Source organism: Erythranthe guttata, chromosome 3, assembly GCF_056151865.1.
Source record: "Erythranthe guttata isolate IM_541 chromosome 3, IM_541, whole genome shotgun sequence".
Taxonomy (NCBI): domain Eukaryota; kingdom Viridiplantae; phylum Streptophyta; class Magnoliopsida; order Lamiales; family Phrymaceae; genus Erythranthe; species Erythranthe guttata.
In genome coordinates, this window is record NC_142535.1 from 12,420,315 (window position 1) to 12,433,515 (window position 13,201).

The 13,201-nt window shown below is 28.5% G+C and overlaps 1 non-coding gene across 1 annotated transcript; it reads right to left on the reverse strand.

The window, feature by feature from the left end:
- Positions 1-11,971: 11,971 nt before the first annotated feature.
- TRNAK-CUU (transfer RNA lysine (anticodon CUU)) lies at positions 11,972-12,044 on the reverse strand. Its single transcript has one exon. It is a non-coding gene; the product is annotated as a tRNA-Lys (tRNA).
- Between the last annotated feature and the right edge of the window lie 1,157 nt (positions 12,045-13,201).

Here is a 13,201-nt window from a genome sequence, read left to right on the forward strand (position 1 = left end):
TACCAACCAGCGTTCTCCGTTCTTTTCTTTTTCCTTTTCTTTCTGAATATGAAAAAAAAAACATGTTTTTTTTTTTCCTTTTCTTTTATTTAAACATATCGCTGTCACCGGTGGCCTACAATCGTTGACTTTCACCTCCGCCGCCGCTCCGGCCGATGCCCACCGCCCCTGCCGCCTCTTTTTTCATCCAATTGCAGCCTTCTCCCTTTTCGATCAAATCCGAAATTAGATAACTCATAATTTTTGTGTGCACCGCCCTTTTCTAAAATTATTCCCTCCCTCTTCGTCATATGTTCTCCATCTCTTTTCCCCGAACCATTTCTCCGCATACAATCGTTGACTATCTTTCCGGTGCGGCAGTGTGGCGGAGGAGTAAGGTGTGGTCATATACTATATACTATAGCTTTCGTGTGGTAAGTGTAAACCCCGTATAACATCCCGAAACCATTTTTCGATATTTAACCTAAAATTGTATTTTTCAGGCCTTGATTTTGCTCGTCAGTTTATGATTTGTCGATTTTAGCCTTTGCTTTTGCTATGTTCTATGATTCCATGCTCTCTTTTGTATCAAAAAATGATGCTTGTTTATTTAGTACAGGTTGATACTTTTGAATTTTTTTTAATAGGTTTAAGTGTATCATGTTATATCACTGTTATTAGCTGCAACAATAAAAGGTTTCTCATAGTTATATAAGTATTAATTTATTTGGTTTTAAGCACATTAAAAGTGACATCTTGACTTACTGTTTTTAGTTTCTTGTTTGGTACAAATTGCTATAGATGTGTGGTTTTTTTTTTACGCTAATATGTTGGATTTTTTTTATAGGCGTGGTAAGGGCAGTGAGTTGAAGCTATGGAGGGAGTGCGTCTGCTTGGATTGCATTTTTTGGGCCGACCAGGCACCTGACTGCCGCCAATTCTTTGCCCCGTCTGGATGTGTATGAGTTTCACTTTCACTTTTTGAGTGCCAATTCTTAAAAAACAAATAATTGATGCATGTTTATTGGTTATATGTGGTCTATAGAGGTTTTATAATTTGTATGTGTTTCTTTTTCTATTAGTCATAAGTTGCTGCTTGAGTTTAGTTTTTATTTTTTTAGTTTATTGGGAGTTTTATTGAAGTTTTTGACTCATATACAATTATTCGTTGGATGGTTATACTATTAAAACATGAATTATTCAATCAAACAGATCGACATTGTATACATGGGAGACACTCTTAATTATTCATCCATGTCCATTTTCATATTAATACGCAGTTTGCAGGTGATCCTTCCGTGGAAAATATCTCTAGACTATACAAAAACGGTTTAGGCAGATCAAATAGGGTATAGTTTTTTGTTCTCATAACTTATTATGAGTTCTTTTATGTTCTTAAAGTTGGAAAGTTTATGTTCGCTGATTTTTCCATTTTCAAAAATTATTTTACCTGAACAAATAAAGTAATAGATTGAGCCACGGTGTTGACAAGTTTGTAGAGCCAACTGATGCAGACAGTGATTTGTTCGACAACCTGAATTGGTGAGTTTATATGTTTTCCCTTTAAGGTAAAACCATTTAGGCCATGCACAAGTAAGTCACTATATTTCTAGCTCGTTAATTTGTTATGTAATCACTTTTCTTTTTTATTATTATCGAGGAGAGACATGGTTGTTTCGATGCTTTTATTTGTTACTTCTGCCCCACTTAAATATAATAGTCTAATTGCTTTCTAGATTAATTAATATGATTCTTTGCAAATTTCACGTTAGAAGATATAGAGGAGGGTGTTCAAGGTGCCCTTCTAATCCATATATGATTGTGTGATTGTGTAAACTTCAATTTTCTTTTGTGATGGTGATTAGTTTTGGCTGATTAATGTGAATTTAGTTTGGGAGGGACATCTTGGCTGCAAGTGATATACTTTGATTAAAAAATATTTGCTTCTCTATTTTCCGTTTAAATGAGACTATAAATTTGTGAATCATTATTCGCTATGTTATGTACATGCTAAAATTCCTATGGAAAAGGCGCACAAAGATTTTTTTGGTGGACTCAAAGGTAAGTGCTCACGAGATAGATAGATAGATAGATATATCGATAGATAGATAGAGTGTTAAGTGTAGCAGACAATAGTTTGAGGATGCTATCCTTTTGAAACTGTAGAAATGGACTGATGAAGAAAACCCAAAATTTATCAATTATGTGGTGTTGATGAGGCGGTGAATAAAACAAGGCACCGGCACCGCTCATTGCGCGGTGCTCCTCACCTAGTGTGTGTGTGTGTGTGTGTGTGTGTGTGTGTGTGTGTGTGTGTGTATATATATATATATATATATATATATATATATATTAACATATTATGAATTCATGTAGATAAAACAACTTCACGTAAATTAATAGGAATAAGGATTCACCAAGTTGATGTTTGAGGAAGAAATTATTTCCGTATACAACGGCTTTATTGCCAGAGTGACCGTCATGCAGTCCGAAATGTTGAATTCGAACCTATGTAGATGCTACATTGATCATCACTTGGGCGTTGTGCACGGAAAGATATATATATATATATATATATATATATATATATATATATATATATATATATATATATATATATATATATATATATATATATATATATATATATATATATATATAAACAAATATTTAAAGAAAATTAAAGTGACGTTAAATCTGCATGAAACCAAAAAAATGAACTGAGTTCAGAAACATAAGCCAGAATGCAAGAACGAGTGGTGACATAATACCGGACAACGTGCTCGTCGGTAATCTAAATTAATTATGTGTGCTTTTGTAAAAAAAATTATAAGACAGTGAGAAAAGCGGAGCTAAACATTTGGTTCTTATTTTTCTGCCTATATCATATTATTGGATTCTTTGATTTCTTAATATTTTTATTAAGGATATTTGCATCAACTAAAAAAAATTGGAACTTATGTTGTAGCTATTCAAAACAACTCTCATATATATTAATGATTATTTCTAATAACAAAATGAAACATGATAGAATTGTTATGAACCTGCATAGGGAGAGCTCTCATCACAAACACATTCATCCATATTAGTTAGGCTTTATGCTCAACTTGATAGAACACATAAAAGAACACCGCTAACAAACGAACAAACTATACACAACAATAATGAAAAAAAAGTAGGCTGTAAATATCAAATTAAGACAAGATAATCATGAATATAGTCAATACACATAATTCGGCGTAGGTGCCTCCGATGATTAAGTTGCAATATATATTACTTATGTGTATGGTGTGTTTTTGTAATAAATATATAAGAGTTTGAGAAAATCGGAGGTAAACATTTGCTTCTTATTTTTCTGCCTATAACATACTCTTGGATTCTTTGATTTTTTATATTTTTATTAAGGGTATTTACATTAACGGAAAAAATTTAGAACTTACATTGTAGCTATTTAAAACATAATTCTCTTACATATTTATGATTTTTTTTAATAATAAAATGAAACATGATAGAATTGTTATGAACCTACAAAAGAATAGCTCCCCAACACAAAAAACATTCATCCATATTTGTTATGCTATATGCACCACTTGATAGACTACATAATAAAACATCGCTAACATACAAAAAAACTATATACAACAAAAAAAAAACGTACACCGTTAATATCAAATTAAGACAAGAGAGTCATAAATATAGTCAGTTCTCTACACGATTTCACTTCAATTTGAGTGATGCAACCTTTTCGATGATTGTTTCGATCCATGAACGAGCATTCACATTTTTCCCGTCACAGTTCGATTCCATCAAGGTATTATGAACGGCATGACCCTGACGTTTTTTTTCTCAACTTCAGCTAGAATGGATATAAGATGATTCAATTTTTTCGAAGAATTGACTTATTTGTTATTCTTTCTACCGCGATTAAATTCTTATATATATTTTTTCTAATTATTTCATATCTAATTTGTTTCCTATTTCGCATTGTTCAATTGAACTTACTATACCTATGATCGATGAAAAAATGTGTGTATATTAATATTAAGTTGATCATACATTTTGAAACAGATTGAATATGTTGCTGAGCCATACGATGAAGTTAAGGAGAAGGTACCTCAGGAATTGAAAAGGCAAATGTGGATGTTCCACGCCGACGTACCTCTCATTTGTTGCTTCAAATTGTGGTATTATATCGGCATTCCAGGGGTGATGGTGCAGTTGAGGAGTTCTGATAAAATAAACCTAAAGAAACTACTTAAGACAAGGGAGGGGGATCCCAAAAATCGGTTAGAGCAATATAGATCGATAGTAAAGCAGTGGACAACATGTTGATTATATTACCTAAATTTGTAACTTCTTTGGGGCAAGTATAAGGAGTTCTTCATCAGCAAATCACGTCCTTCCTTCGTACAAGATCCAAAAGTCATGCAAAAATACATTGTAACCTTTTAATTTATAAAATACGCCATCAAATTCATCATCAACATATATATATATATATATATATATATATATATATATATATATATATATATATATATATATATATATATATATATATATATATATATATATATATATATATATATATATATATATATATATATATATATATATATCTTCCGTTTTTTATATATGTAATATGGCTACTAAATCAAAGAAAAATATTCCGAGTGAGTCAAGCTCTGATTTGTCGGGGATCGTTCAAGTCAAGAAAGCCACATGATGAAGTAAGAATAAATCTCTATGATCTATTGTTTTATATATAACAATATATCGTACTGAATATATTTTAATTAATAATTAGAATCACAAAAATGTGGAAGTTATTTTAATTAAGTAATGTGTCTATTTTAACTAATTAATTATTCAAATCAACTATAAATATTTTCTCATAGAAAATCCACTATGGAGCAGATGAAACGTATAATGACAATTTTACTAAGAATTTTCACACAAAAGCTACTGCAGTGAAGAAAATTCCACTCACGCCAAAACGTCGGCCAAAGATATATATTATTTTTTTTATCGATTTAAGTAATTAATTATTATTTGTATACATTTCAAAAATTGTACATGTACATTAAAATAAATTTAAATATAATATTTTTATTTTTATTTTTATTTTTCCAGGATGAGGTGGAGATTCTTGCAAAGTTGAAACCTTGCATGCAAATAGTCTTCTTCATAGGAACATGCCTCGTGGACTATGTCCCTCAAAATATTTAACAAGTTGTCGACATATGTGTGTTGTAAAATTTGTGTTGATTCGGAGTTTTATTGTAACACTTTTTTTTTTTTAATTTGTTGTATTATGAATCTTCAAATTTGCAAGAATTGCATTTTAATACAAATACGGAACCCTAATATAAATTTGGGAGTTGTAGTATGAACTTATGAATATATTAAATATATATATTCAATTCTCTCATCTCACACCAAATTATATAAATAGCCCTACTTCAATAATAGTACTTCATGTGTGCATTAGTGCTCTAACTATGAACTATGATTGTCATATTACTCACATCATTAAATGTTACATTTTGATTATTGTTTTTGTTAGGGGACGAGTTGTCATGATCACGCATGCTTGAAATTTTAAAACAATGCTTACGGAGTAAAAACAATTATTGCAGAAAATTACGTCAATTGAGACATTAAGTCCATTAAATCCAACAATAGTTTAGTGGATGAGGTAATAATTCGAATATTCAATCAATGTATGTACTATACATTGGTGATATATTCACTTTACATATTATTTTTTTAAAATTTAACAAAGTTACAACATCTACATATGCGATTTTGGATCAGCGAGAAAGACAGGACATGACTTACCAACCGTGAATGAAGACTACACGCCAAAAGAAATTAGTCATAATCTAAACACAATCAACTTAATTAGTCACTTTTTAATTTGCAGTAATAATTTGACACACATTACTTTTATATGAAAAGTTAAAACAAATGTTGTATTATATTTTAGATTTTAGACTCCTATGAATAGGTGATAATTTAGCCTTGGATATTTCATACTCCAATATGACAATAATCCAACATGTTTAAAAGTCGATATTGAGTTGATGGGCATTTAGATTAGTTTAGACAAATATGGAGCACTGTTTTTGTGTGAACATACAATCAATTATATAAATTGCAACTTCATTTTAATTGAACAAAATTGGTTAATTTAGATTATATTTTTATAGTGTTAGTAACACTATATATAGTCAGTTAGTTATGTACATATTATTGTGTTGGTTTTATTTAATCTTTTGAAAATATATCATTTGAATAATAGGGTATGGTGATCCAGAAAAGTCTAACTTATATAGCTGAGGAGTTATAGTCCTACAACTGATTATCAAGTACATTTTCTTCAGTAAATTGAGTCTACTAATAGATTTACCAACTGAAGTATTGAATTATAAGTCTAAGTCAAGTCATTATGAAAAGAAGGACATGGCTCGATTTGAAATGGTTAAACCTAAGACTGATTATGTTGTCCACAAAACGTTACTTTAGTCCGGTTGCATGGTGGAAGATGCGGAGAAGATTAGCTCGCTCATGTTACGTTGCACGGAAGATTAGTCAACTCATAGGTTCATTGTATTCTCATTTGACAATTATTTTAATTGTTTTTGACAATATTTGACGATGAATCTTACGTATAAAACTATAATAGATACGATATTTCAGAGATGCAACAACTTTAACAAAGCACTCGACTTGCACAACAGTCACCACACTAAACAACTCTATTGAAATACCAATTAATATTGAGAAATTATATTAATATTAAAACAACAGCATATAGGACATACCTTGAGATAATTACACTTTTGGTCCTTATACTATACAATAAAATTGATTTTAGTCCTTGTATTATTGTGTCCACGGTTTAAGTCATCAAACAAACCACGTTTTGACAATTTCAGTCGGCCGTCTGAATTGGCGGTCAGTTTGGACGGGAAAAACACGTGTGGGGCACATGAGCGTGTCGAAAATAAGTCTTTCAACCCCATTGTTGTCACTATTTATTATTTAACCTCAGTTTCACTTATTCTTACAATTATGTCCAAATAACATAAAATCTTGATATTTTTAAAAGTCCAGCAAATACTTTACTCATTTCTTTTCCTCTCGTTTTTCTTTTGCTTCAATTGATTATCAAACATGAAAATTTACCTTTTTTTTAGTCTTTTATGCTGCACGATTATCTAGTTAATACCAATAAGATTTGAAAATCTTGTCAAAAAGAAGTTAAGATCTAAAAGTGCACAATTAAGGAATGAACAAATGATTTGTTAGTTCTTCAAAATAAACGACGAGCCAATGGAAATCAGTTTTGATGGAAAAAAAAAGTAATTACAACAATATAATTTCATTGAGATTGATCATTTAACGATTCTTTTGATTCTACTTTTTCCTCAGAAAGGTTAACACATACCAACAATAAAATAGGGAATTTTGAAGAAATTAGGTGTTCAAAGTTCAAAAATACCTTTACATTTGGGTTCACTTCAAAAACTTCAATCCAACAAGAAAAAAAATACCTTTGATGGTGGAAAATAGGGATTTTGAAGAAATTAGGGTTTCGAAGTTACAAATTGAATTGAAGAGATCTTGTTGTTTAAGATTGAATTAATTCGTCTATCCACAAACGATTTGTCAAATGAAAGAAGAATTCAAATTCCTTTTGTTCAGTGGTTACCTTTGAGTTCATATCTTCGCAACTTTTATCCACTCTCTTCAAAGTTTTGGAATTTTATACGGTTAGGATAAAATTGTAGTAATATAATGAAATTGGGGTTAACCAAACCACTGAGACAAGGAAATATTTGTGAAATTACTTGCAAGAAATATATATAATATAAACAAACAGTATAAAATGATTATAATAAATAATGTTAAATAGATTGTTAATTATCATATTCATAATTATTAAATAATTATAATTAAATTATTAATAAATATAATATAATAATAAAATTGAAAGGAGTTGAGATTAATCCGTTTAAATCATACTATTCGATTCTAATATTTGAATAAAATGTAAATGTAAAAAAAAGGATTAAATCATATGATCTACAATTTAATTCTTACGTTTTTTACAAATTAAATCGATTATTAAAAGAGAAATTACATCATAATATTTTGATTATACTAGTCATACATAATGTTATTTTGTAAAGTAAGAATATTAATTGAAATTGGATATAATCTATTTTTGTTAAAATAAACATCATTTATATTTTTAAATAATCATCTTATCATTAAATACTCAGTAATATTAATAAGTTCTTGTCAACAATTGAGGTTAATCGATTTAAATTAATTGAAATGAGTTATAATCTATTTTTTTAAATAAAAATATTATTTTATTTTTCATTCGATTTTTTCACGCTTCGATTTTAATAACATAAGTGAATTCGTAATAAGTCAACGCATTTGTTTATATATATTGAATTGATTCAATACTTTATATTTTTCAATAGTGGAGATTCTATTGATATAGTAATTAATAATAGTTTTGAAGTATTGAACCGTGATTTTATATATATTTTTTAAAAGTTTCTTATATTGCATTTGTTAATTATTTAATTAAAATTATTTAATAATAATTAATATGAGAAATTTTTCATAATTTCAAAATTAAAAAAAAAAATCGAAATTCAATCTTTCTTTTAAATTAAATCGTAATTATTTATATTTTTCAAAATTAAATATATATGCATTTGTTATTAGGGAAGATTTTTAATATTAATGATAATGAACATGACAATTAATAATTTATTAAACATTAGTTATACTACTGTTATAATTATTTTATAGTATTATTTATTTATATATTTATAGTTAAGATTAATATTCTAATAATTAACTTTGCCCGAGTGGTTAGTACTCAGTAATCCACTCGGGCTACCTGGGTTCGAACCCCATATGCCGCAAATCCGGGTGGACTCGACGGGTCAACGGGTCAGGTCCGGTGGCCGTGTCTAGTTCAGCATGCTCTATATGTAATTATTAGTCGTATATATGTTGAAGGATTATTTTTGCATTGGATTTTTTACGGATCGTTTATTTGCGTTTGTGATTATAATACTCAGTTTGAGTTGAAAAATGACGTTGAAAATTCAAAGTTTTCACTTGTCCACAAATGTCTAGCAGATATAAAGATGATTTTTTTACAACTGATGGGCATAAGACTACTATGCCGGCGCTCGAGTGTGTTGATGGAGACGATAATCAACGGCCCACGATGAAGCAAGTTGTTAAGTCTCTCCTTGCTTCTTGTCATGTTATTAGTTCGGGAGTTTGGGATTATTACATATTGATATTAGTTGCCCATGATAATTAATATTTTATTTTGATACGTATATAAATTATTTTGCTCCAACTATAGGTAATCAAAAGATATGTTAATTAAATATAAATAACCAATCCTCATTAAGAGAGTTGGTACCTATCCTTTACCAATAGGGTAACGGTCTCGGGTTCGAGTACTCCCCTCCCCTACTTCACCTTCTAATGGACTTGAATTTACTCAAAAAACAAAACAAAAATATTAAAAAATTAAATATAAATAAAATAATTATATATTTAATTGCGACGTGTCAGTTTCTAAATGGTCATTTGGGTGATTATATATTTAATTGCCACATGTCAATTTGTAATTGAATATTTAGATGGTTACATTTTTTATAACTCAATTTACAGCAAATAGTTTTACAACCCAAAAAGTGAATTATCAAAATTAAATGGAAATCTCATATTTGATAATTTATTTTGATATTTGTGGGTTGGAGTTGCTCTAATTGTGGGTTAAAGATTCAATACTCTATTTGATAACCCCGTTTACTCCCTATTTTAAGAAGGGTATTTGTATCTATAATTTGTATAGGGACTTTAATAAGCAAATGTATTTTTGGACCTTCATGTTTATCACAAAATATGAAGTATATAAAATAAAGGGCAAAATAGACTTTACCCTCTTGTACTATTTCCTATGTAACACTTACCCCCTCGTACTATGAAAAATACATTTACCCCCTTATTTTAACGGTCAACATATTTAACTCTTAACGGTGTTAGAAGTAAAATACATTTAATATATTTTTAATAATCCTTACCAGAGGACACTTGCTAAAAAAAAAAACCAAAGGACACATTTTCTTTATTTAAAAAAATATTACATGTACTATGAATATATTAAATAAATATTTAAGATAGCAATTATTTTTAAATTTTGAATTAAATATAATTTACTTGTTAAATATTTATATTAAAAATTAATATTCAGATAATATATTTTTTCATATATTATTTTATACAACCAACTAGCAAGTATAATTTTTCATATTTTGTAACATTAAATTTCGTATAGTGAATCCTAAATATAAAAGGAGGCTTAAGTGAATTTTGATGTTACAAATAAATAAATAAATCATTAGCATATATCGTTAAAAAATATTACTGTAGAATTACAATTTTTAATATAAATATTTAATGAGTAAATATTTTAATCCTATATTTAAAATTTTATACATGTTAAATATTTATTTAATATATTTATCTACAATGAAAAGATATTTTTTTTAATAAAAATAAGGTGTCATTTCTTATGAATTATTAAAAATTAATAATATTTTTCTTATTTAATTAAAATGTAAAAATATTATTATCTTAAATATTTATTTAATTTAGTCATAGTACATGTAATATTCTTTTAAATAAAAAAAAGGTTATTTAGTAAGGATCGTTAAAAATATATTAAATTTATTTTACTACTAACACCGTTAAGAGTCAAATAGGTTGACCATTAAAATAAGGGGGTAAGTATATTTTTCCTAGTACGAGGGGGTAAGTGTTACGTGGGGCATAGTACAAGGGGGTAAAGTGTATTTTGGCCTAAAATAAAGGGTAAATTTACACCGCTAAAGTATATTATCTTTAACACTTAGCCTCTAAAGTATCATTTGTAACACTTACCCCTCAAGCTCAATTTAATTTGTATTTTAAATCCTAATGCATTAAAATTTTCGTTTTTATTTAAAGAAATAACTAAAAGAATAATTAAAGTACATAAATAAAAATATCTATTGAAAAATGCAATCTTTAAAAGTTAAAAAAAATAATCTTATGTTGGGTACATATTTAATAAATAACATTTAATTGTTATTGAAATAAGTAATCAAATATATTCATATCGATAAATTTTAAGCAATCAATATACAACTATATATTAGTTTTTATTTTCTTAGACCAACTCCAATGGGAGTATCAAATAGATTATCAAACCCATAAACTACCTTTTTGATATCCCAAAATCGAAATTTTCTACTCCAATGGGAGTATCAAAATGGGTAAGTATTTTGATAATCTACCTCTTCATAAGTAAAAATACATCCTGGAAATTGAGTTATCAAAAAAATAACCACCTAAACATCCAATCACAAAATGACACGTGGCAATTACAAATAAAACTACTAAAAAGCTTCCAATTGATTATTAATTTTGATAACCATGGTTGGAGTAGATGAATTGTAAATGAATATGAATATTAAAATATTATCTTAATTATCAAATAAATATTTGACATTTCAATTTTGATGTTTTGCATTGGAGTTGCTCTTACAATAATATAACTTTTTAGTTACTTCTCAATTTTACATGATCCATATTTGTTAGATTGTTATGTTTATTAGTTTCTTATTTTTTAAATATTAAATAATTGATGTTGAAGGGTACGTGTTACAAATGATACTTTATAGGGTACATATTCGTAGGCTATACTTTAGGGGTACAATTGATGTTGAAGGTACATGTTACAAATGATACTTTATGGGGTATATTTAAACTAAAAAAACATTAGACAATAAATTTTATATACTTTAGGGGTGCAATTAATGTTGAAGGGTACATGTTACAAATGATATTTTATGGGTATATAAACTAAAAAAACATTAGACAATAAATTTTATATATACGCCCACCGTGGGGCTCAAACCCACGACCACAAGGTTAAGAGCCTTGCGCTCTACCAACTGAGCTAGACGGGCTATTTGGACAATGTTATGACTGATTAATTTACATAATTCAAAGAATTTAAAAGGCTGAATTTATATGCTTAAAAAAAAAAAAAACAGAGGGGGTGAATAAAGCATGGTTATCAAATCGGAAAATATCGGTGTATTGTTTCTCTCCGTGTATCGTATCGTATTGTTATCGTATCGTATTGCATGATATTTAACCAACTATTAAAAATAATAAAATATATATTTACATAATAGAAATAATATAAATATGTAAAAGTTAATATTTTAAAGTCAAAAAGTTTCAAATTTCAACATTGCATTTTAAAATAGAAAAATAAAATCATAGTTGCTCTTAAAATAACATCAACAAAGTTCAAATTCGAATCCCTAATATCTAAAAGACTAACTCATAATCTTCAAGATCAGTATGAGTTAAATATTCTTTATCAACTAATGTCAAACGATTATCTTCATCCTCGTGTTCATTAATCTCTTCAATCGATTCTGAAAATCGCACAAACACCCCAACTAAGGTGAAAATTGAATCAATCACCACAAAGCAATTAACCAACCCCAAATTATGCAAAACCCATCACTACAAACCCAAGGCTAATTGAGCACAAAAAGGACGGAAAAGTGTTGTAAATCGCGACCCCGTTCAAATTACCCGAAACTCAGTCAAATTCGCACTTGAATTGCAAAAAAAAAAAAAAAGAATTTATGGAAATTGAGTTAAGGTTGCCAAAAGGTGATAATTTTTGAAGAAATTGAAGAGAGAAAAGTGGATTAGGGTTGTGAATTTGAAGGGTTATTTTGAAATCCATTTTCCAGCCCTGAAACTGTGAATCTTTCGGGGTTTTTTTGTTTTTTTTGTTTTTCAAATAGTTTGATTAATATCGTAAATATCGTACCGCATCGGGATATAGCGATACGATACGATATCTCGCTATATTTACTGATATTTAAACATAGCCGATACAGAGTCCGAGTTGTATTGTTTTGATTGGAAACGTACTGTATCGCGATATCTCGCGAGTTTAACTACCATGGAATAAAGTATAAACACAATAGGAGTTGGAATAAGCTTTACATATTATTCGCTATTCGGATATGAGGAATCTGTCTAGGAGGGAAAGTCAGATGGAGTGGACCAGATCAGACTTAATTTTTTTTCGAAAATT